Here is a 25,091-nt window from a genome sequence, read left to right as displayed (position 1 = left end):
CTGGGGAAGCAGCCTGTGACACCCAGCAGAAGGAGGTCGCTCTTCACAAGACATCATCTCGTGGAACTCCCAGCCCATCATGGCCCTCTCAGTGCCTCCTCCAAAACACACTCACAGAATCACTCTGGCCGTGGGGAGGAAAAGCCAGCTGCTGGTGCTCAAACATTTCCCTTGGCTTGATCTTAAAATCCACAGAAGGTTTTTCGCTTTACTATGCCCAAATTGCACAGTGAGCACAATTTTTGGAACAAGTTCTCAAGGAAAAATAATAATAATTTAGGTGCAACAGACAGAGGACTGGAGATGTCACCACTTCTTGTTCCAAGCCAGCTGTTTAATCATCACTGTGTTGTGCTCATTTTGGTGCCCCTCTAATGCCCTGTCACATACAGTTCTTGCTACATGATGTATTACTGGCAATGGTATGTTACAGCCAACAGCTCTTTTAAACATTTTCCAGCCAGCCATAGTCAACAGCCTTTATTGAACAGAGCTGAAAGACTGTCTTCCTCTTTCACAGGTAAACCAGAAATGTGGAGGATGTGTCAAAACTGAGGTATTACTGACCAGGCCTCAACATTATGAAGGTGTAGGACTAAGGCAACATAGGAAGGAGAGGGGAGAAGAAAACAAAGCCAACAGCAAAACCCTAAAACAGACATGATGGCCACAGGTTCTACTTTTATACAGCTCCATGGGATGTTGTTTTTATGAATGTCATTTAATGAACTCAACTTATTTCACATACAGCTCTGAACAATTTTGTTCAAAAATTGCATGAAAGTTCCTGAGTTTATTTCTTGGGCAGGTAACTGAACAAAGCCCTCTACTTTTCTACCGGGGGATCACAGAGCAAGTATCTCCAGATTAAGAAAGAGAACCTAAGGTCCTTTGATCTAGTATCTCTCATTTCCATCACCAGAGGGAAAGAAGGGGGAAAAAAAAAAGAAACAAAGAAAAAAGCTGATGGGTTTAAAGCAAAAAAATCAGGCTTCACCCTTAACACTGTGAGCTCTACAAAAGAAGAGGGAGCAGTAACTGCTTATACTGGAGGTTGAACAGCACACATTGTCTGAAAAACATTTGTTCAAAGTGGGAAAGAGAGATGGTAAACCCAGCTCACACTGCAGTGCATTTGATCAAATTCCCAGATATATTAATTATAAAAATGCACCCATTTCAACTAGTCCGTGGCCCAAATGACACAAGTACATCATCCCAAAACTGATACATCCCGAGGGACAAAAAAAAAAAAAAAACCAACAAAAGCTCTAGATGCTATTAAAAGAAAAAAGAGAAAAAATGTGTGGAAGCACAAGAACACTGTGGAAAAACTAAAAAGTAAATAAACCTCACTTAAGCACATGGAAAGGCTTTTACTGTTAGAAGAATCAAACCTCATATAATCCCACTAAGAACTCAGGGAGAGATAGCTTTTACATCATGGTGTTAAACATATGAAACTTATCTTGTTCAAGTACATACTTTAGTCCAAACTGTGTAATCAGTAATAATACAAAATTAGCAAGCCAAATTTTTGAAGCATTTCATATAAGATTCAGCACTTAGGTACATTAGTGGCAGTATGGTCACAACAATTACATGAACAATTCCGAATGCCTAAGTAACCAAAAGCAGCTGATAGGACCAGAATACATTTCTCACAGAATACTTTAAATGACAAACCGAAATTTATCCATTATGGCAGTGAAAACAGGAAAAGATGCTCTAAGTGTCCAGCAATATTTCATATGGAAACTATGAAAATAAGAAATACAATACTTAGAATGAAATCCTAAAGTAATCTTGCAATTAAACCTGAATTATTGCAATCAGGAATCCAATTAGAAAAAGGAAGTTTCCAAAAATCAAATTATGTAAATTTGGTTTACATTTATGCATTTTACATAGTAGCAACACATATTATTTTCTTAACACTGTATCATAATACAATATAAAGAAAGTCCTGTCACTTTATAATATCAAATTAACTGTAATTTATGCATTTCTAGTAGTAAATTGCCCAGGAGTGTGAGGAGGTATATCCTACCAGTTACCTCTTCTGACTGAACAGGTTAACATGCTTTGCAGCCTGCACTGCAGGTAAAGAGCTACGGCACCCCTTAGATTAAACCAATTGACAATGGAAAGATCCCTTCATAGAAAGACCTTCAAAAATCTGTCCCTGTCTGAGCAGAAGGTTGGGACCAGAGAATAACCAGAGGTGCCTTCAGCCTCAACCCTGCAGTGATCCTAGGAAATAAAATTCTCCCAGCTTCCACATAGGAAAACATGACATCACCTCAGGTGTTATTAGAAGTCTGGCAAGATGCTATGAAGGTAGTGTCATGTTTATTTTCATCTATAAACTCTGCTAGGGAGTTTTCTGAATACTTTAGGGAAAACAGATGGATTCACACTGATTTTAAGTATCTCATTTAGGTGTCATTTAAATAAGAAGATTATTTACCTATATAGTCAATGGAGACTGGGCTTTAGTTCTTAATTCCTACACATCTTGGGTAGGTAACCTAAATGCATAGCATACTAAGAGAAGCCAGGAAGCAATACTCTTGGAACAAAGTATGTCATTTTAAAAAATGAAACCATGGTAAGTAACTTTGACTGTGTTTGAAATCCTGCTTTCTTGTGCCATTTTCTGTCAGTTTGACAAAAAGCTTGAAGTACTCTGCAAGATACCGACTTATGTACATCAAGCCAAAACAAGCTCAATTACACACTGAAGTCAAATAAATGAATCTCTAAGACTGAAATCCACAGCACTTCACAGATGAAGTCTACCAACACTATCTTTCCTTTACACATTCATTTAATGGCAAAAAAACTACTCGCATCTCTGTGTTGAGAATAAAAAAACCAAACCACTACTTAAAGTGGAAGAGCAATATTCAGAGAACAGTAGAAACATTTAAGACTTGCAGGGATTTTGCAGGATTTAATTAAAAGCGCTTGCAAGACTTACTTATGGATAGCTCTTTTAAAAAGAATTCATGCCTTTGGCATGTAGTAATATATAAGACTTCAGCCACTCAATAGTTCCTTGTATTAGTGCCCAGTTTGTCTTACTGTGCATACATTATGGTTAATATTAAATGATTTCATCTTTAGTGTGTACATGGGGGGAGGGGAGAGCTACACACTGGGAGGAGCTTTTGTGCCATACTAGCACATATTTCTGCCTTCTACAGCCTTGTCTGCATCAGAAATCTGGAACCAGAAATTCCCCAGAAGTAATCCCAAGAATGACTGTGACGAGTAACACAGGTCAGGTATTCTTAAACAGTGCGGTCATCATAGTATCTTCAAAGATTTCTTGATTTCTAAATTTCCTCTTAGTAATGTCTTAGTCAAGATTGACACAGGACTAAGACAGTCTAGCCAGGAAGCAGCCTAGATAATTACATATACCAAAACAATGGAAGAATAAGTTCGTACTTCTTTTTCCAGTGGGCATACCTAATAGCAACCTGGATGCATGGTGCTATTTAATGATGGCACGTTAGCATGCAATGTGTACCACATTCAGGAAACTATTAAGGATACTAATCACCACACAGACTAGTTTTAAAATTAACATACTAGGAGAAGCCCTCTAGTGTGTTCAGACAATGAGTCAGCTTCTAAAACCAGAACAGAAGCAGCTAATACAAATGAAATGCTAATTTTTCCCCAGACAGTGAAGCAACACTCTCTGTGTATTCCAGTTCTTTTGTAGCATGTGAACATTTGAGTTTATTCTCTCAGACTACAGTGTGGACCCTTGAAGAGTTTTTTGCTATTTCTTTCCCATCTGAATCAGGACTGGGAAAAAAGAAGGTTCAAACCCTACATTTTCCACACATGCAATTAATTGTACACAAGATGTGCACTTCCACAGCTCTTCCACACATTGCTAATGCCACAAAAATAGCTCCAATTATTCTTTAGATGTTCTCTCAGCACCAAAATAAGCAACGCAGACTTGTTCATCTATCTCCTCTTCACCCTCACTCACAAAACTGTATCAGCACTTTTGAGTGCTGAGGAGTAGCTCTCTCTATAATAAGAATATGTAGGACATCACCTTCCTCAACAGACCTACTTTCCTGTATGTACGGAACACAAACTGAAACGATTCCTCTCCCCTTACACTCTTAGATCATACTCCAAAAAGAAGACAACACTTTTTTCCTGCAATCAATGCATCATCAGAAAGAATCAACTGAACTTTAGTCCTGCATACCTAGGAACTATCTCACATTTAATGTGGCCCCACTCTACACACAGGTACTTAATACTGGTTTATATACTCTGGTACACTTGTGCAATACAGTCACATTCTGATTACAGTAAAGTTGGGGAAGTACCACACAATATATTTGCCCAGCATAGCTTACTGCTTACAACGTAGATCAAAAAGTACACAGCTTGACATTTAATTCCCTAAAAGGAATATGGTTGTGACAAGTAGAAACTGAAAGATTTTATTCTGAATCATCTAAGGACAGACCTAGTAAGATCAGAAATCACCACAAAAACATAATAAATTAAAATTCCATATTAGAAATATCTGTTAGAGAAAAGAAGTCAGCAGGTCCTCTACATGTACTCTTCAACTTAATACCTTTTGGCAGGATGAAGCTGTTCAAAGAAATATAACTGAAATAATAACCACTGCAATGGTATTAACAGACTTTTTTCAGGCTGCTTTAATCTTATAGTCTGTCCAAGAAATTAACAGAGCACATACATGTGACTTACTGGCAAAAAGAAAAAGGAAGGTAATTGAGCTAAATTTTTTTTTTTTTTATATCATTGCTGCCCTCTTCTGGTTTAAAATTTATCATTCTCCATACTTCATATACTAACTAATCCATCTCAACTAATTACATTACATTCATATGGAACACGTTCAGAATTAAATTAATTTAGTCTAACACACAAGCAATTCTGGCATGCTAAGAGTCCCACACACCTTTAAGTATTATAATTTGAGAGTTGTGAATTAAAACCTATTATTAAAATTGATTGCTAGTATAATTTTTAAAAATTAACTGTTACTCTAAAGTACAGGAGTCAGCTTTGACATCATGACAGGTGTCAACTTAAGGTTATCAGGAAAACAGAAAACCAGCAGAAGAATTTGAAAATGCTTATTCAAAAGAAGTGTAAGGAGAAGACATAATCAAATTTTGTATCTATTCAGGCACAGAGTTTTCACTTGTTCCATTACAGAAATATATCCAGCAAATGCAATTCAATATAAACATATTAATTCATAATTAGGAGAGTTTATTGTGTGTTTTATTGTGAACTAAGCACTTTTCATGTTGCCAAGATCCAGAAAACCAGGCAGACATAAATAACATCTACCCTTCTTTCTTGCCAAAATATCAAACATCTCAGTACAGAACTCCAGAATAAAAACAGTGAGTACAAGTTTAGGTGTTGCTCGAGGGCTCAAGAAACTCAGCACATTGTGTCTTCATGATGCATGTAGCATTGTCCATTCCCCTCCTTATTCCCATACATACCTTTCCTCCCACTAACTTGGCATCACAACTTCTCTCACCTTCTGCTGCTCCTCAGAGTAGGCCTAAAGAACAACATACCCTGACAGTTCATCAAGCTTTCATGTCCAAGAGAGCTTGTTTCTCATTTAACATCACCTTTGCAGTTCTTCTTTCTCTGCATTAGTGGATGGCAATGGTTTCAGTTCTTATTGTCAGACCATTTCATGAGCTTCTTCTGCACTACTCATAAAATTATTCTTCTGAAGACAGAAAAATTTAAATATATTGTCAAAAAATATAAATAAATTTAGCGTAAGTTTGTCAATAAAGCCACCAAGTACTTACAGCAATTGAGACATTAGTCACACAGAGAAGTTGCACAGTAATGGATATTTTACTTGTGATGATCCTACAGAATCTAGGCAAGAATAAATCTCATTTCTCTTGCTGTATAGAAGTTAGGTTTCTTATGCTGAAAGTTTTCAATGTAACAGCTATTTTTGTCTTAAGAATACAAATAATATGAGTGAAAGCCACTATAGTCCAAACTAGAAGTTTGCCAGAATCAACTATGTTTTGAAGCTATGCTTTGTTTCGGTTTGTTTGTTTGCTTGTTTTTGTTGGCTCTTTCATCAGCTGCTATAGAATTAAAGGATTCATCTTGATCTTTAAAAACATAGCATGTATACTTTGGAGGCTGGAGAAGGAGAAGAGAGATCCCTGGAGTTCAAGAGCTGCTGCTTCCATTTAACTTGGAAATGCCATTGCTACTGACAGTTGCCACCTCATATCACAAACCAAGGCCAACAGAAACAGTACCAGAGGCTTATGCCTGCAAGGACAAAATAAGCTCTTTTTCTCAAGAGAGAGATGTGTCTGTGTAGGCAAGAATGAGAGAGAGGATCAAGGTAGAAACTGCATTTAAAAGACTAACAATACATATACTAAAATCTTGCAAACTAAGGTCTTGTCTGAAAAAAGAGGCTGCTATTTTTTCCCCTCTCTGTCCAAAACTGAACTTCCCATAATTTAGGACAGAAACACTTTAGATATTTCTTGCCTAGTGGCAAGCACTTCACCAGCAAAGCTAAGATAAACCCAAAACCAAACACTCAAAACCCAAAACAACACAAATCAAAACCTTTTACATTTCAAATGCTGATTTAAAAAAAAAATCTCACCCCCAACCCCAAATCAAAATACTTCTTGGTTTACATTTCCAGACAGAATGCATTAGGCCTTTCTCACTGGGTATGAACCAGGCTGAAAGAAGGAGGGAAAGATAACTGAACACCAAGTCTACATCAGGCACTGAAATTAAATTCTACGGGTAGCTTATGGGGACAGCTAAAATGCCAACATTGTTCTCAGTCTCTGAAGTTATGATCATCAACAGCATAACAATGCAGACAAGGTAAGTGGGTAAATGGACTCCAGAGTTTTTGCAAGCATATGTGGTAGATACCTGTACATTAAAGTATCACCAACTCCAATGGCCATTTAAAAAGACTAATTTATATAAACATGGTAACTGTCTTGTGGTTGCTATTAGAGAAGGAGAAGATCAAAGGAATCATCTTGGACTCCATACCCTGAAGAGAGAAAAAAATAATATATGTGGTAGCAGGACAAAAAAACCCTTGAACCTTCCTTGTTTCCCTTGAGTGTTACAAAATGTTCTACCTTGGTAAGATCAATGGGATAAACACAATACTCCAGTACTCTAATCAAAAGAACTATTTTAAGTATACTAAGAGCAGCACATCCAAGAGTTGTACAGCCTCTCAGGTCACAGGCTGCAGAGGTAATTTGTCCACCAGGCCATGAGAGTTGATGCATTCCTCTGATAAAGGACTGCCACCGAATTAATTCTAAAAAATGGATCACTCATGCTTTCATTCTGCAGGGGTTCCCAGAAGCGATATAAAGGGCTTAATAATGTTCAGAACTGACTGGATTTTGTCAAGTTGATAAATTTGAATGTCTTTGGCATCGATAAATACTTTTTTCATTCAAAGTTTACAGTGATTAAACTTTTATGTTCTCCGTATGTGCAGCATAGATTATCATTCTGCTTCTATACATATCTATATTTTAAATTTCCATAGTTTCTCTCACTAATCAGTTTAAGATGTGATTTTTTATTTGTTTTTGTATTTACCTCGTAAATCAGCATTAGCTTCCACAAATCAGCATTAACTTCCAAAATCTGGGTTTGTTTGGTTACTTAAGCTAAATAGCTACCAGGAGCTACCTCAGACGTATAGAATTGTTTTTATACCTAGACAGATAATTTTTTTCTTTTTTTTTTTTTTTTTTTTTTTTTAAATACTGTAACAGGTCAGGCTCTAGTTAAAAGCTGGATGCTTTAGCAAAAGCTGGGTGAAATTCATCCAAGGTATTACTCCACTAACTTCCCTGCAGTTACATCAAGCATGAGCCTGACCCTAGGGCACACGATTAAAATTTTTTAAAAGTCAGATTCAGCAATGTTCTCTTTTTTTATTAGGGAACAAACAGTGCCAAATCATATAATGACCTATATTCAGCGAGGGAAAAGTGAGATTAATCAAAATGCCAAAGATGTATAAAAGATGCAGTAAAATAGAAAAGCTATATCAAGTACAAAACATTTCACAATAATACAATCTGACTATGGCCCTCAGTCCAGTAACTGCTTTGAAAACACTGCACACTCTCAGGCAAGTAAATGCACAAGCACAGATCAGGTACAAAGTGCAGATGAATGCATGGCATCTGAGATACATTAAACCTTCTCTACGTGAGACTGCAGCCAAACTGCACGTGTGGCCTATCTACCACACTTGGAACATTTGGTGTTCTCATGTGAACGGTGTCTTCAGAGGCACCAAGCTCCTTTTCCCATTTTAAATTTGAAAATATATATCCCCATTTCTCATAGTAATCACCACAAATAAATGACAGTTCTCATTTCTTAGTCTGCACAGTGATTCCAAGAAGCAAAAGACACTTGTAGTGTTTTCAGCTACTAACCATTTATTCCCATTACTTACTTAGGAGAAATGCAAGTAGTGTAAGGCTTACAGATTTCCACTCTGATGAACAGAAAATACAGATGCCTGTCCAGAGGAATTTTTAGGTTTTTTCACTCATTTAAGACATATACATATCAGTATAGACAACCTATACAGGCACAAAGCCTTCAAGGATTAGATACTGCCTTAAAATGTAACAAGAGCACATTTTCCTGCAAGCCATTTTGAGAGAAGGTTTAAGAAGAATGCAACATATGTCTCAGCGAGCTCCAGAAGGATGTATTAATACATTCTACTCGCAAGAGTGGCTGTTTTGCATCACATCCACTCCAGTGTTTGGGGCTATACCCAACTACAAGGAGACATGATACTGAACAGACCAAGGGCTGCTCCAAGTCTGTGCAGTCCAGGCTTGGGGGGGTAGAAGAATTAATGAGGAAATGAGAAAAAAGCAGATGGTGATGCAGTATTTCTTCCTGCATATCTGCCACCTCAAGCAGTTTCTATACAGGCAAAGCCCCGGGGCCCCACCTGGTAGACATATAATTACCCTAAATGTGCACTTATGTTTCATTACACCTTAACCATCACTATGCACACTGATTACAAGTATCAATCCATTTCATTTTCATACACCTCTGCGGTTGTATAGCATTCAACTGTGAAAATTCGGCACTCTCGTCACTTCTAACACAAGGCCCATGCTGATAAACAGCAGTGGGCAAATTATTTGTCACTCTGTAGGGTGCCAGTAGGGTTTGATAAGGATGACATCACTCCCATTTTACCAATAACAATGACACTAACAAGAACATGTAATCAGCAAGCCTCAGTGCTTGGTCTAGCTGTGGCAGGTGCAACTTTTTTTATGCTGTAAATAAGCCAGCCAGCATTAGCTTCCAGCACAAGTACAAAACTATTTATTTTATCAGAATGTTAAGCAGAAGTTGGCTTCCATAAGGCACTGCAGCTGCTGTCGCTGCTTCTACAGATGCCTTCATTAATTTTATCAAGGACATACTGAAGTAAGTGCTTGATCAGCACAATGGCTATTTAGGAACAGCTGGAGAAATGAAACAATTAACTTAAGGAGACTATGCAAGCCCAATATGCAAATTAAAATAATTAAATATTTTTTAAAAATGCATTAAAATACATGTAATAACGGAGCACAAAGCTTTGTAAAGCAAGAGTTGCAGCGGGGATGGGGCTGTGAAAGAAAATAAAATCTTCACAGCTCTAACTTACATCTAAATAAAATTCCCGTAACCTCTAAAAGTATCCATGTCTTAACATTATAATACCTACTTAGGCACTTTAAAAATTAATTTACAGTGAAAGATATTGCAGTTTATAATAACCAAGCACAAAAAGGACTTTAATATCCTTAGAGAAGTTTCTTCTTCTTATTTGCTGTGAAGAGATATTTCACCAATAGACTAGAAATTTTTAAATATTCTTTGTTTTAAGATACCTTTACAGCTTGGAATACTTAAAGGATCAACACTGTACTTAATATATTACATCTTATTTCTCCTTCTTCAGAAAAGAACTTCATACTGTGCTCTAACAAAGCATTACAAAACAATCAACTTGCTTACTTCTCCTTATTCAAACTTTCCTGGTATCTGGTTGATTAAACCTCAAAGAAAATTTCTATCCCTATGTTTGCAAAAATCTTCCCACCTCACAGTGGAAGCTGAGTAGCTGAAGTTTCACCTCCCTGCATCTTCAAAGCCATCCAGCTACCACTCCTCAGATTTTGGAAATAACAGCAACCGAGAAATTAATGCTAGCTTTATTACCTTCTCTGCCTCTGCTCAGGACAGTAAGGGTTTTCTGCAACACTACTACTCTGTCTCATTGCTGCAGCTTGGGAAAAATATGAGCAGATGCAGCTACTAGCATATTCACCAAGAAGGAAAAAAGCAGTTCTGGGGAACGGTAAAAATAATAGAGAGCATTCTTCACAGCAGAAAATCTGGTGCAGGGCGACAATAATTACTTTTACACAAGTGCTCTGGGTAGTTTCACTGAAGCCGGCTTAGCTGGATCTGCCCGTGGCAGATGTGACACACTATCCTAGATAATGTTTGCTGTCTTCAGTAGGGGGTATGGTGGGGGGAGCTGCAGCAGACATGCCCAAAGAAATCACTCCCATGATGTAAATTTTGTCCAGACATGCCATTTGAATCTCTCTCCTTTCTACACCCAAGAATGATAAGAAGCTTCTTGTGTAGAAGAGAGAATAATCTACTCTATTTGCAGAAACTGGAAAGTACTGAAGGAGGAAGAAAAGATAAGTCTGCTACACCCTTCCAATGTTTGAATGCACTTGACATTTACATTCACACGTATTGTCAGTAATTATTGAAGTGGTCTGCAAGTACCTGTATTTCCAGTAAAATATATGAAATATACCTTCATGGATTAACCACAAGGCCTTTAAAAACCCCAGAGTTTCTGAGCAAGAATGTCTTTGTTACTGGTAATGAAACTGAACCTTGAATTCTTCATTAACCCTTCCTCTTTCATGTTCCCCAACCAGAGGCTCTATTTATTAAGCTTTGCTAGGATAAAATGTGCTCTAACAAAATTCTGTTCATGTCATCTGTGTTTAAATAACAATACTGAGTGCAGCTGAAGGAGAATCACATACTAATGTAACATTAGCATGTATGAATAATGCAACCCACACAAATTTTAGTTTAAATACATGAAGGTAAGCTTTACTACTTGAAGAGTATTACATACTACTTGCATTACACAGACCTCTGTTAAATGAGTGCTATGAGTATTTGTAGCTTTCTTTCAGCAAGACTCTGCAGGTTAAAAATTAAATTTTTTAAAAAGTGCTACTACTAATGTTCTACTCTCGTTCGAAAAGTATGTCAGCTTACTGTTTATCCAAACCCAATGAAAAGGCCTACTCTATAACAAGTAGGATTCCTACTGTGCAGCCAAAAAGGAATTGGGGGGAAAAAAAAAAAAAAGGCAGCTGGAGAAACTGGATTTTCCTGCTCTGCAAAGTATTCCGAGAGATTAAAAATCATATGTCTTATCTATATACAACAAATTTTATTTTGATATACACATGTCTATCAAACCCTCCAAACAGCTTCATTTCCTTCCTTTCATAACCTATTGTTTTCCTTAAGTAATTTGGAAATTTTTGAGGTTTTACCACATACAGAAAGTAAACAGTCTGGATTCTGGTGAGCTAACTGCAAAGCAAACCTTCCAAAAGTCTAATTAAGGGAGAACACCTTGTTCTACCCCAGAGGAGGAAAATCCAAACTAAGTGCTGCTTCTTGCCCCTAGTGGGGCAGTATTACTTAGGTAGACAAGGACTGCTTACTCAAACCACCAAAGGTGACGAAGACAACTGAGATTTCACCTTTCAAATTTACCAAAAACATCTCACAGATTTCTGAGGTCTGGTTTACATGGCACAACCATGGAATTTCACTTGGGATATTTACACATTAGCGTTCTAAAGTGACTCAGGTGTTGCACCCCATGCAGCAGCACAGCATTATAATTCTGTAGCAATAAAGTAGTTTAACTAGCAAGAGATCCATTTAGGAGATCAGGTAAAAGGCATGACTAACTACAGGTGACTGAAAGGAAGCTGGGCCATGAAAGCTACCATCATTTCAATATCTAACACTGTGTTAACTTTCAAGTCAATGCCCAGTGATGTACAATGCCTCCATATGAAGGAAACTGATCCAGAGTTTGCTGTCTCCTCTAATTGCTTCAAGAAACTCTGCTGTTATGCAGTGGTATATTTAAATGGTGTATTACCTCTGCTATTACATGGGAAGATAAAACCTGAAAAAACAGGCAAACTTTCAGGCTTGGGGAGGTCCCATTTTTCCCATCCTCACTGCATCGCTTACCACAATTTGATAAGAAGTAGATCTGGCAGATTTTGCTAAAACTTACTATCTGAGGAAACCATGAAGCCATTTTCATAACAATGAAGAGATGTTCAGGTTAAGAAATGTAATGCTTTCAAATTTCTTCCTCCTTTTCATTGTGACAACAGCAGACACTTAATCTAAGAAATGCTTCCAAAGCTCAAGACACCAAATATAAAACTGACACCATTTAGCCTGTTCTCCACACCTGTATTGACAGGTGAGTCAATATCCATTCCACAGTGAATCTCAGCACTAAAGGACAGGAGTTTATGCACACACAAGTCAGCGATCCATGTCACTGTAACACATGGGCCTGCTGCAGTGTTCCAGTACAAATACATTCGTTTCATGTACTCCACATTTGCTTACCCCTCAAACACAGGACCTGAACTTATTTCTAAGACAAGCTGGATTAGAAATCCTTCACTTTTTACTTCACTTTTGAAAAAGGAAAAATAAATTACAAGAGGAAAGAAAGCAATATCCCATACATAAAAAATGTGACTTGTACTAGAGCATCCTGCGAGTAATGACATGCTTTTCATGTCCTTTGCACTTGGGGCATCTCCAGCATACAAGGCATCAAGATTTTGTCACCAGCCTGACAGCTTCTGATAAACTATTTTCACAGCAAAATAAAAAAATAAAATGTCTCTGCTAAAAAGTTTCCAGTCAACTGCCATACATTAAACTCAGAACTAAAAATTGATATAAAAATACTTTCTAGACTACCTGAGAAAAAGTCTCTCTCTGTGTACAAAAGCACGTGAAGTTCATAGTTTACTATGAATATACAATTTTTCAAGTTGTGTTCAAGATCACTGCAACACTCGTGGACCGTCAGTATTACCATCCACTAATACAGAAAACCAAAAGAGTCATAAAAATAAGTAATGGATTTTGTTACCATCATAAACTCTCATCACAACTTTTATTACGAATCAAGACTAAAGAAATCGGTTCTGTGTGGAAATAATTGAATGTATAAAAGAATTTGATTTCTCACCTACAAAGCAAATAAGCACTTGTGTATTTCAATACAGCAAAAAGTCCAAGGTTCTGGAATATTTTACATTAGATCCTCTCTCCCCTTTTGATCTGCTAAGTCAGTTTTGCAAAAATTTTTTCAAAAAATATGCCTGTCCAGAATGCCTAGCAGCATGGCCATAAACACTTTCCATTTTGAGTACCTCTGATACTTGACAGCTCTACGAGCACTTGAACATCATTTATCACGTTTATTTTTAATAGCTCTCCCTGGGCACAGCTGCCTTGGATGCCAATCTTCTTTTCTTTTGCCTCCTGTAAATATTTGAAATAGCTATTCATTAACAGTTGCAGATTTATTTGGCACTGTTGTACTGCTTGTGGACTGGAAATAGCTTTTATTTTTCTCCCCCTATCTTTTGGCTGATCTGAAAAAAGCCTGCTGTTTAGGTTCAATCTGTCAGGATTTAAATTATGCTCCAGCTGAGAGCTAATCAAGGGTATCTGACCTGGTTTACAAATAAACTAGGAACAAGAGCATTATTTTTTCCTTTTTTTTCTTTAGGGCATTGGGCCCATACATGGAAAACAAACCATGAACAGGTCACAAATACAGTTATCCTAAATTAAAGCAGAAGCAACTTGTCCAGAAACAACTTGTTCTCACAGGTGCCTTCCTAGAGGTTCTGGAGTATTCTCACTGACAGCTCTTACACCTAGCTTACGTGCAATATTTGAATTTCAGATTTCAGTAGTTTTGCACAATGTACACAGCATTAAAAAGGCATGTATTTAAGCTATTGAGACACCCTGGTGTGCACATCAGGAGTCCCACATATCTGCACAAATCATAGCTTTTATTTTCATGGGGCGATAGCACAGAAAAAAAAATTGTGTCATTCACCATGATTGCTCCTAATCTGTTTCCACATACAACCAAACTGTGCATAAAAGCCATCTCCCTAATATATGAGCTTACCAAATTGTACAAAACTCTTAAGAAGTGCATTTTAAGATCTATTTTCTTTGGATTTAGACTAGAGAGGCCACAGAGCTCCCTAAAATGTACCAGTGCAAACTGCACCTAAACTGACACTTCTGCAGCACATAATAACAACATCCAATTTTTGAATGTTGGACACTTGCACATGTGAGAGGGTTTTAAGAAAAGAAAAACTGCAGCCATGTCTTGTCTAACGAAAAAAGCCCCTAATGCATCCATACAATGTAACTCTCTTCTTTAAGAAGGCTGCTAAAGCTGCAGAATATATTTTGTTTAAAGGAAGTGTTGATGAACCAGTCTGACTTTGTATTAAATGCTATGAATAATACCAGGGAAGAGCACAAGTAATGTTTTCTTCTACCTTGTTATGTCATGAACAATCACAATCACTACAGCATTACGTCTAAAGCTGGCATCAAAATATTTTAACATATACTGACTTTTGTCTTAACACAGTAGGAGGTACTCAAGGGAAGGTTAAAAAATAAGATGGGACAAGAGTTAACCATGAGAGAGTTCCATCTAATCTCTGGGACCAAGCCTGCAAATTTATTTTTTATGAGACACATTCAGTATTCTCTCAACATTCTCTCCCTATTGCAACTGGGCTCATCACCACCCAGAGTTTTACTCTCACTATGACTTCACTGACTACAGAAGATTAGACAACTTCTTTTTATAACTTACATTTCTTTACGCTTGAGATATGCTGTGAGCTGAGTTGCTTGATGTTGAAGTCTCCTGCTTCTGTAAATTGCACCTTTATAATTTAATCACATAACACTTTTAAAGGTCTTTGGAAGAAAGTTTTCTCAGATCCAAACAGCTCTTAGTTTCCTATTAAATTAATCTCAAAAGTTGCAATCTTATATTAGTATTAGATATGGAGATGGCATGGCCTTGAGTCACAGTGGTATTGCACAACATGTCAAGAGGATCACCAGCACCACAAAACCCAACCTCCATACGGAAGGTGAGCCCTCATTACAAAAGGTTATTGAGAGCAATACTAAAAGCATAAGGCACACTTTAGATAAAATATACTGCGGGAAATCAGTGCCTTGTTGAAATACAGCTTAAGACTGGCCACGAGTAAGACCATTAGTCAGCTTAGCCCAAAGTCTTCTCCCACAGGATGCTTAGTGGAGAGTATAAATACAGACAGCATAAATGATTTGCCGAATACTCAGAAAATTTCAACACTCGACATAAGATCTGTTATTACTTAAAGAAAATGGATTATTCTTCTGTGCTTCTGTCCTATTTCTTCCAAATGCTCAAACTTCCACTGTGTCCCATGCTAGGGGGTTCCTCACCTTTAACGCTACGCTATGAGATTAAGAATCCCCCTGTAATTTGTTCTGAACCTGACCTTTGCTAGCTTCACTTAATGCTTTGGAACCTGGTATGGGTTGAGATACTCAGCACTGCTGTTCATTTTAAGAAGTAGTGAGGCAGTGCAAGCGGCCCCAACCACTCTCACCAAAGATCCCACTGACACCAAGCTGTGACGGTCAGGCGCCAAGGTCACCGTTCAGAGAGGGTGAGAACCCACAATTCCCCAGTTCTATGATTTACATATTTCCCTATGATAGGGTCATATTTTCTCCTCCCAGTTTTATGTATAAGTGCAGGTATATTCATTTCCCTTAGTTAATATGTATAAGTTCTAGAAAGTTCTGCAGTACTCAACACCCCATTGGTTCCTTCCCGAAGTCCCGCCTATGTGTTATTCCCATTGGTTCCCTTACTGTTAACCCCGCCTACTTGTCCTTATCCCATTGGCTGTAATCCCTTTCCCCGCCTTCCCATTCCCACTATAAAATCCCTGGACCCTGTCAAAAATTAGGCTCTTCATCCCTGTCCCGTCACCTGAGTAAACTTCAGTATGGAATCCATACGGAGAGTCCCCTCTCTTCTTCACCTCTGCCTGCATGCCCTTACACCTGCCTCAGAGAAGACTGCTCCCTCGGGTGAGGAGCTCTTCCCCTCCTTTTGTGTGTGCCGCCTTCCAGAGGGGTTGCAGCGTAGACCTCTGGGCTCCTTTGTGTTGCCACGCTGGGTTCAAACCCCCTCAGGGTAGTTGGCACATCGGTCACCTTGCAGTAGAAGGGGTAGTGAGGCATGCATGACATGACTCATTTAGCCCATAAACAAAAACACAGGAGGTGGGCAAACTTTATGCTGAGCAATCCTAGTTCTGTCACAATTCCTATTCTCCAAAAAATTTCTCCTTCACATCCCCACAGCAAAGAATGAGAAGTTAGCGGAAGATACCATCTTGACTAGTCTTGTGAGTAGGAGGTTTCAGTGGCACAGAACAGCTAAGACTGGTTCCTACACAAGGCCAAGGTAACCAGGAGGAGACTGCTTATCAAATGATAAAAGGAATCATTGCTGCATTCTGATAAATTATCTTTGGACACATTAAAGATGACCTAAACTTGGTAGTTGCCTAGTGCAACACAGTGCACCAGATTTGTTAAGATAATGATTTGGATTCTGGTCACCATGGCTGCTCGACAGTAAAAATTTCTCATGATATTTTCACAGCAGCTATGGAAAGCTTCAGGCAGCTGATTGCACCATTACATGAGAAGCTGACCATGAGAATACCCTTATAACGTTACAGAAGTATTCCTAATCCAGCTTTTACAAAACCAGCAGTAAATGCATGAGTAAAATATGCATTATCAAAGAAATGCAAGTTCCTATAGCTGAACAAATATTTACAAGGAGTGAAAAAATTCCAATACCTCCATGGTTAAGAAGCCACATAAAACCAAACTTTCATTTTCAAACAAAATTAAAGGTAAAAAATTCCCTCCCCTGAAAATCAGATTTATTAAAAAGACACACCATGCTTTAATTTCAATTCTTTTTAAATTCAAGACTAAATACACACAAAATCAACTTAATGTTCCTGGTAAAGAGTTAACTACTGGCTGTAGCATTACTGAACCTTATGTTTTACACTCCATTTCAAATAATACAAACTTAGCAAAAATAAATTTATAAATAAAATTAACAAGCAAGTAATGCTATCCAGCTTTTTCTGCTGCTGTTCCACTAAATAAGCATGGAAAGAATATAATGTATACTAACTCTTGTGTAATATAAACGAATTTTCCAAAAAAAGAAAAAAAATAATTTCAAGCAAACATCAGATTGATGAGCTCTTCTGAAGAAACCACAAATGAGCCAAACATTCTGTTAAAAAGCATGAAGACTAGAGTGTGTTTCAACCCTCTCTTTTCCCCTTCCCCAGTTAAGCTGGAACAGGTATCTCCTGCCCTTAGAAGATGAGAGAAGACACTACAGTGTGTCCAGTATTACATGAAGTTTTGTAGGACCATTTCTCACCCCACAAGGCAGTTAAACTGGCCTAGGAAAGAGCAGCTCCGTGATGAGAGAGAGAAGCTTGGGCAGAATACTACATTTCCCAGACATCCCTCCACTCCCTTGCTCCAAAGGCCTAGCTCTGTTAGGACTCTGCAGAATTGTGGTACTTCTATAATGTCAGCATCTGGGAAGATTCAACTTCTATCAGTTACTAATATCACTCTGTGAGGTTTCTAAAAACACACGAGTTTTACCCCAGATCAGTCCCCCAGCCTGATTCATACAAGGAACACTCTCCCAGCCAAAAAGGGTGGCCTGAGGAAAGGATGAAGAAAAAAAAAAAGGAGGGGGCAATGGGGAGGATGGATGGAGGAGGGAAGGGGAGGGAGAGATGGCCAAGAAATGCTCCTTTTACTTGCAGGGGTTGCTGAAAGTACAGCTGAAACCATAGCCTAAGGCTGAAGATCAAGTTGTAATTTTAATTGTATACATCTCTGCTTTGGCTATTTTCTATTAAACTTTTATTTTGAACAAAAATAAAATGCACCTTTTTTCATAACAATGCAAAATTAAACAGGCTGGCTCTCATTCAAGGATTTAAACAGCACAAATGCAAATATTTGAGTAGGAAAATTAACAGGAATGAGAAAACTGAATTATACAGAGCAAATGTGACCAAAAATTGGGGGTTTCTTTCTGCTGAAGAAAAAATACAACCTTTGTTAACAGACAGACTTTTCTGGTTCTTTAAACTGCCAAAGCTAAGAGATTAGTGGAGTCTTATTGTCTGTAGGATTTTTAGTCAGGCATGCAAAATAAGCATTCGTGTATTCAATTTATAATCCTTATTTCCAACACTGTCAGCTACAACAACACATGCACAGCCAGAAAGACTTTATAAAAAAGGAGCGTTACCAGAGTAGGTTTGATGGAGACAAAATGGTTATCTGGTCATGCTATCACACATTTTGGCAACAGGGTCCATTTATCTGGCAAATTATCTTCTGGACAATGCCTATGTACCTCTAGTAACACTTAGAGAGAGAACAGCATCCAGAGAGCAGCAATTGTCTAGATTTTCAAAAAAACCGCATTTTATTTCATGTTACAGCATTAACAGGCTTTATGTTTTGGAACAGACAACCATGATATGAACATTTCAAAGCATCCAAGGAATCTATTTAAAGCTATTCAAGCTTATAATAATCCCCATAGAGGAGAAAATATTACTTTCAGAAAGACAAGCCAGCACATGGAGACTTTGACTCTTGATGAAAATCTTTATGGAAACATGATTTTTTGCAAATTCTAGGGCGGCAGCTCCTCATTAAATGAATGACCACTCCTTGTTACCGCAATATCTTCCTTCCAGTCTTCCCTAAACAACACTTTCCTCTGTTATCCCATACAAGACCTGAGACAACGCCATGGTAGCAAATAACAGTGACCAACCACTTATTATCCTGACTGCAGTCATGTATTATTCTGCTTCAATTGTTTACTCTGCCACACTACAAGCTCTTCACGGCCACATTTTTTTTTTTAACAGATACACAATACTTACACAGTAAAACCCCAATTACACAAATGGCAAAGAGTGACAAGGGGTTTTCCTTGAAAGTGAATGGCCCAGTCGCAGTTCTGCATGTTATGCTGTATACTTGTAAAAGACACTGGGACTCATGTCCTAATTGAGCCATGGGCATGATTTTTTGGCAAATTAACTCTTATGGCATGATTGTTCTGCAAGGCTGTTTGATAGGACTAAAACCCCTATGAACAGCAGAAGAAGACATTAACACATGGAGCAAAAGAGAAAGAGGTTTTCCTTCCTCATTTCTGATGCCCAGTATCACAGTAGACCTGGCAGCAAGGGAAGAAACCGTAATGCATAAAACCAAACTGAGGTATGGAACATGCCTACAAAATCTAACAGGCAAAATCAAGTGAGTCTCCACAAAACCCATTTGAACCAGGAACAAAATTTAATTTTAAAAAAACACAAGTGACCTGGGGCAAAGCATCTGACACACTAAGGCATGAAGGCCTCCATAGCTTATTAAGAAGTTTTTTTGGTTTCTAAACCTGTCAGGATTAACATGTTTTCCCAAATGCAGTTCTTGCAAATGATTTGATGATCTTAACAAGAAGTATCAATTAAAGTTTGACAGAGTTATAAGGAAATGGAAGCAAGATTATATTACTGAAAGTTCTTGGCAACTACAAAATTAGAAGATGCCATGTTCTACACCCTTAATGAAAATATTAACAACGTATTAAGCTAAATCTGAGCCTTCTGCTGATTCTTAGTGTTTCTGTGAAAAACAGTGGCATGTTGTGAATCCCAGAATCCTTTGTGGCCAGAGGGCACAGAGATGATCAGTATGTTTAATATTTTGATGACAACATCAAACATACTGCGAGTGCACTGCAGAGTGATCAGCCTTTGGCAACAGATCTTGAAAACACCAAATTTATTCTGCATGAGTCTATCACCCAGCATGTGCAATAGGTTTGAAGCATTCTGACAGCAGTGGAGCGACTGCACACACAACACACTACAAATGCACAAGAATGGCTACACGGCTTTTGGCTCAAAGTCAGCTCACATCTGGCCGTCTCAGAAGGAGACTTCAATGCTAACTGCAAAAGACCAAGTAAAAATATGCAAAACAAAGGCAAAACATGCAGAGAAAATGGTATTTTTAAATGCAACAATTTTTAATAAAATAAAAGATTAGCATAAAGCCCACACAGATATATTTTCACACTACTTAAATGTCATAATAAAATGAATGGAGGAGTTTATTTAAAGCATGTTAATAAGGGTGTTGTCCAAATGCCCCTTCAACACTGACCAGCTCGGGGCATTGATCACCCCTGTAGGAAGGCTGTTACAGGGTTTGAGTGCCCTCTTGGTAAAGAAGTCTTTCCTCATGTGAAGTCCAAGCCTTCCCTGAGGGATGCAGCCATTCCCATGTGTCCTGACATTGGATGCCATAGAAAAGGGATCAGCACCCCCGTCTCCCCCTCTCCTTCTCAAAAAGCTGGAGACAGCAATGAGGAAAAAGGCTAGACACCAATAATTTAATGTCATTGCCACTATATTTTTGAAGTAAAATTTAATATAATGCAAAGGAACCTTTTATGCAACAGGACATGCAGAAGACAAATAACAGTAACAGAGCGGTCAACTTGACTGTATAAAAAAGTGTACCAAGAAGACAACAGGGAATTTCCTTCAGAGCCAAGAAGAAAGTTCACTAAACTAATTTGGCCACTTAAAAGAAGCTTGAAAATATCTCCAGTGTTGCAATTTACTACTGAAAAGACATTTTTATCCTTTAAAAATATCTCTTTGCTATATGACACTGGTTATGTGTGCTTATATATGTTACACAGTAGTTCTCACATACTTGGAGACACTGCTTCTACTCACTACTGGTGGATAATAATTTTTTATTTTTAAAAAAAATAAAAAAATACATGCAGACAATGAAAACTAATTCATTATGCTATCCCATCTAACTACAAAATGACAGGCTGGTACCAAAATATTTTCATAAGAAAAAAAAGATGATACAGAAAGAATTTTAATAAACTTAAGAACAACAATGAAAAAAACCCTAGCTCTATAGACATCCCCAAAAAACACAGCAAAACAAAGAGAGGTTATTTATCAAAGTGTCTCAAATACAGCAACCCAAGCTCCCTGGAACACAATTTTAAATTATACTTCAGGAACAATATTAGAATAAAGTGTGTGTTCCCTAAAAGTCAGTAAAAAGGCTGACTGACAGAAAAGATTTGTCTTAGGAAAACAATCACCATTCTCCTTCCTCTCTCTAGGTCAGATTTGCAGATGCAAGTGCTCTCTCTCTAGTGTTAGTTTCAACTCTGGAAGGACCCTGAGTACACAGCCCGGGTTCCATCTGGATAACTGGGCACCCATTCCCTGTCAGTTTGTTCAGAGACCAAACCCACTACCGAGAGCGTGCTCTAAGCATCCCGCTTTGGTACTGCTTCTGCTAATCAATGGGAAACTAAAACACTGACCATTCTTCTTATTTGTCCTTTCGTGCTGTCCTCTCAGCTGCCCTGAAATCATACGCAGAATGTACTGGTAGTTGTGCAGGGGCAAAACAGCTACTAGGAATAGAGCAGAATGTCCTGACAGTACCTCATCAGAACCGCTAAAACCAAAGATCCTCAGCAGAGCTCACAGTCATCTGAAAAGATCTGGAAACCAATCACATTATATAAGAACAATCCTTATCATCATCACCCATAAACACCTGTTTATGGCAAACTTGTATAGAGAAAAATATTTAACATTAATCTCTTTCAAACTCTCAACACTCCAAAGTCTACCAGATTAGGGATAATTGCTAAAAACAACTAATGTAACCCAAGACTCAGAATCTTAAGTTTTGGTACTCCTCTGCTTTATAATGTTATATGTTGTCCAAGATTTCCTAACAGAAGTGCTATTCAGAATTCAACACCATGCATGCCAGTGAACCATCATGCAAAAAATGGAATAAAAATAGGTGATATTTTGCCACTACAATTATCCATCCAGAAGCAATTGTTCCACATAGTTTGAGGAACACTGTTTCCTGACAAGATGTGACTTTCATTTGAGCACCCTGATTGCTACCATAAAGTAAGCTAATATAGTAGTTAATTATACAGTGTCTATTTTAATAGCAGCATATTCCCTGCCATCTGCAACAGGCATGCAATGCTAAAGAAGTATAGTTTTGTAGTGGTACATGCAGAAGATCTTCATTCTACACTAGAATGCAGTAACAGCTAATTCCATAAAAATACTTATATTTTTACTTAGTTTGATGAATGAGCAAAAATTGCTTGCAATATAAAGTATTATCTTTGCCCAGAAAGTCTCTCACAATATGTAGGATTTTTATGATAATGAATGTCCCACTTAAGGAAAAAATCAGTTTCAAGTCCTTCATTTTAGCCAAAGCCATCCCAGGACACAACTCCACGCAACATTCAAAGCTCAGGCTTGTTTAACTTTTGTGTCTCCTTGGAACACTCTTCACTGATAGCAGCTCCCCCAGCCCACTTCATATACTAAGCAAAACCACATTGTTATACAAAAGTTGCTTTGGGTAGGAAAGAAAGAGCCCTCTCATAACTGTAAATGCAATCCCCTAAAATACAGCACTGAACATGACACAGCACATTTTGAAAAAAACTTACTAATAAATTGATGACACAAAGCACTGTACAATCAGCTGTAGAAAAACTCTGCATAAGCAACCTTACAGTAGACATTTGTTCTCCACTCACAGACCACTTTACTGTATTTCACAATACTTACAATACTTTTATTTTACTAGCTTTCTTACAGAAGTCTGCTGTATATTCTGATTTTACACAGCTGCCCATGTAAAAAAATTAAACTACTTACTAACAGTTGAAGTTTACAGAAAAAAACATTAAAGTTAAAAAATGAAAAATCTCAACGAATTACTTTCAACTTGAGATAGATTATTTTGTTAATGAAATTTTGTGAAATATTAAAGTTCATGTGACTTGTAACTTCAGAACTATTATGGAGGTCAGAGAGGAAACATAAACCCATGCAAAGTATGCAAAACCCCCTCAATTTCAGTACACCTTAACACTTAGTCCAATGCATTATGGAAGTATGCAGCATGCACTAGAAATCTACAACAGTTTTTGTGCACATTACATTGAATTCAAGATACTGAAATAATACACAAAACCAACTTATTTCAGAGGTTGGAAAAGTACAAGAAATAGGCTGATATTTGTTCAGTCATGGTGATTTCAGCCATCACCTTTTAATCAGTTTTCAAAGTGAAAAAACTTCTCATGGCACATCTGTACCTCTCGTGTTTTTAACTAGAGCTTCAGCAATACATCTTCTGTGAAAACAGAAGTGATTGTTGAAGAGATTGTGGCTCAGTAACTCAGCAAGAAATTGAATAACGGCTTTGAATTGCTGAAATCTTTCACTGGATTGATGAAGTTTCTGCAGCCCACAGCTGCAGCAAGCTGGCAGTAATAAATTCTCCATGCACTGCAAACTAAGTATCTGACTATTTCATCCATTTCTAAGTATGTGAAAGCTGGAGGCAAAGCCATTTTACAACTGAATAAATACTTGCTTCTTTCGTTATGCCCTCTAACAGAGGTAGTAGTGTAAGGCCAAACAAGAATAGAACTCCCTGGAGATGCCTGCTGTGAGAAACGTCATAGCATTTCTTCAAGAAATTTCAAAACAATAGCTTAAGGGCAACTTTTTCCATTAGAAATCAAATTATTTTGAAAGAGTCAATATTTATAATAAAGGCCACAGTACAACAGATGAATTGAATTACTGATTTTTCAATCCAAATGTACTATACTTAAGTTCAAAATACTTTCCAAAATTTCACAATTTGTCTGCAAAGACAAACAAAACTCAAGTTTTATTTCTTGTTATGCCAAGTAAATACATCTTTATGCTAATATAACATGGAATTGATGATATATAAGTACAATTATAACAAGACAGACAAGTCTGGATTTTTTTTTCTTTCCACACACCCGATAAATCTAAATAAAATTTAGACAGTTAACTTAAGCAAGGTCCTAATCCTGACTTATTACCCATCTTATCTTTGTCATAGTTCCTTGAAGTATAGTCCAAAGTTTCTTTAGAACAGCTATGTAGTGCTGAGTAACACTTCTTATGCCACTTAAAAATGGCAGCTTCTCTCCTGCTCAGTAACTACTTGCCAATTTCAAAATCATCTGTCTTACATTACTGAAAACTTCTAACTTTCTGAAATATGCTTCCTGAACTGCTTCTCCACCAAAACAACAAATGTATTTATGCATCCTCTATTTCAGTTGCTGATCATTTCATAATATATATACAGGTTTTAGAAACTTACCCTACTAAACCAAGAAATCCCGCACTACAGGATTCCTGTCAGACAATCCTAACAGACAGTCCAATTCACAGCAACGAGAGCACGAATTCTACAAACCTAAGCAGTAGGAAAAATTTAGTGGCAATCACAGATGAGCTTCACAGAAGAAAAGAGAGGTGCTTGGCTTTTAAAAAAGTGAAAGAAGAGGGCATTTGTAACCTTAAGCGAGAACTTTCTGTGTGCATAATGTAGAACTTAGAATTTGTGAACATGGGCTTTGATTAGGAAAAGGACTCTTCCTTGCGTACTACTGATAGGAATAGACAAAAGTTCATCACTGGCCTAAATAAGGTTCATTATGGACCCCTAAATAAGGATAGATTTAAAAA

The 25,091-nt window shown here is 37.6% G+C and overlaps 1 protein-coding gene across 4 annotated transcripts in view; it reads right to left on the bottom strand.

Annotated features, from left to right (window-relative positions):
- Positions 1-25,091, bottom strand: part of CDKAL1 (CDK5 regulatory subunit associated protein 1 like 1) — a 389,233-nt gene that overhangs the window by 189,884 nt on the left and 174,258 nt on the right. The gene's annotated exons all lie outside the window — the stretch shown is intronic.

Source organism: Corvus brachyrhynchos, unplaced genomic scaffold (genome assembly GCF_000691975.1).
Source record: "Corvus brachyrhynchos isolate BGI_N302 unplaced genomic scaffold, ASM69197v1 scaffold43, whole genome shotgun sequence".
Classification (NCBI taxonomy): Eukaryota; Metazoa; Chordata; class Aves; order Passeriformes; family Corvidae; genus Corvus; species Corvus brachyrhynchos.
The sequence above is the reverse complement of the archived record's forward strand: the minus strand, read 5'-3'. Positions and strand labels throughout refer to the sequence as shown.